Source organism: Orycteropus afer, unplaced genomic scaffold, assembly GCF_000298275.1.
Source record: "Orycteropus afer afer isolate SDZICR_OR568_19922 unplaced genomic scaffold, OryAfe1.0 scaffold00005, whole genome shotgun sequence".
In the NCBI taxonomy this organism is placed as follows: domain Eukaryota; kingdom Metazoa; phylum Chordata; class Mammalia; order Tubulidentata; family Orycteropodidae; genus Orycteropus; species Orycteropus afer.
Window position 1 is genome coordinate 1,116,140 of NW_006921592.1, and position 1,860 is coordinate 1,117,999.

At 40.4% G+C, this 1,860-nt stretch overlaps 1 pseudogene; it reads right to left on the reverse strand.

The window, feature by feature from the left end:
* LOC103195879 overlaps positions 1-1,621 on the reverse strand; it is a 24,330-nt pseudogene extending 22,709 nt beyond the window's left edge.
* Between the last annotated feature and the right edge of the window lie 239 nt (positions 1,622-1,860).

The window sequence follows — 1,860 nt, forward strand, 5'->3', positions numbered from 1 at the left end:
CTGGCAGGGATGTGGAGAGATTGGGACTCTCATACACTGCTGGTGGGACTGTGAAGTGATACAACCATGTGGAAAGCAGTATGACAATTCCTTAGAAACCTGGAATTGGAGATACCATTTGAACGAGTAATCCCATTACTAGGTATAAATCCTAGAAAAGTGAGAGCCATGACAGGAACAGATATATGCACACCCATGTTTATTGCAGCACTATATACAATAGCAAAAAGATGGAAACAACCTACATGCCCATCAATGGAAGAGTGGATGACCATACTATGGTACATACACACAACGGAATGCTAGGGAGCACTAAAGAATAATGTAGAGTCTGCAAAACACCGCATAACATGGATGACCTTGGAGAGCACTATGCTGAGTGAAATAAGTCAATCACAGAAGGACAAATATAGTATTTGTTGTAGTGGGGGGTCAAGGAAAGGTTTATATATGGAGGGGAACTTTGTTTCTTGGTTGCCAGGGGTGGGAGAGATGGGGAGGGAGCACTGCAAAATAATAATAATAACAATAATAATAAAATGCATTGACCCACGTCACTTTAGTTTTATGCATTTCACTGTTCATAAATTAAATTTCAATAAAATGCATCGAAAAGAAAAGAAGAAGAAGAAGAAGAAAATGCAATAAGTAAATAAATAAAAATAAAAGATTACAGCCTTGGAAAGCTTATGGGGCAATTCTACTCTGTCCTATAGGGTCACTATGGGTCAGAATTGACTCAATGGCAATGGGATTTTCAGGAGAGCAAAGAACCAAAAAAGACAAGTGAGATAGGATACTATATTGATTGACAAAATATGCTTTTAGAAAATTGTAGACCTGGATTTGATTCTTGTCCTTGTTTCCATCACTCACAGTCACTGAACGTTGTACTTCAGTTTTCTTATTTATTAAACAGGGATAATAACGATAATACTCCATAGACCACCCATCTGTTCCACTACCTGTTAGTTTGTCATACTGTGGTGGCATGTTTGTTGTTGTGATGCTAGAAGATATGCCACAGTATCTCAAATACCAGCAGGGTAACCCAGGTTGGACAGTTTTCATCAGTTTCCAGACTAAGACAGGAAGAAAGGCCTGATGATCTACTTCTGAAAATTAATCAATGAAATAATTAAATGAAATCAATAATTTAATCAATTAATCAATCATAATCAACCTTATGAGTTACACTAGCACATTGTCCAAATTTTTTGCTCTGGACATGTCAATTGTTGAAGGAGGACATAATGTTTGGTGAAGAAGAAGGCCAGCGAGGGTGAGGAAGACCCCTGGTTAGATGGACTGGCAAAATAGCCACAGGGATGGATTCAAACATCTCAGTGATCATGAGGGTGATGCAGGATCAGGTACCATGTTGTTCTGTTAGCCATGGTCACCATGAGTGGGAGTCGATTCTATAGCAGCTATCTATCTACCCACCCCTCTGGGGATGAGTATTTCTAGCAGGAGGAACAGCCAATGTGAAGTTCTGAGAGGGAAGCCAGAACTGTTCAAGGACCAGCCAATACTCATGTGGTGGAGGAGAGCAAGTAAGGTAGATGAGGTCGGAGATATAAGGGGGTGGAGCAGATCTTGTAGGGTCTTTGTCGTACATTGTGAAGACTTTGGAGTTTGGTGATTAATTTGGGAAGGTCTTGGTGTGGTAATTAAGGTTGTGTGTTAACTTGGCTGTGCCTGTTTTTGAGTAGCTGGGCAGTTGGATATAGTTATTCCCCATGATGAGGTTGGTAATCAACTCCATTGTGGAATCTGCTGTGAGCCCTGATGTAGCTGCCTTTGGGGTATGACCTGCTTCCAGTATATAACAAGCTTTGAGCAAGGTCTCTAGCTTTT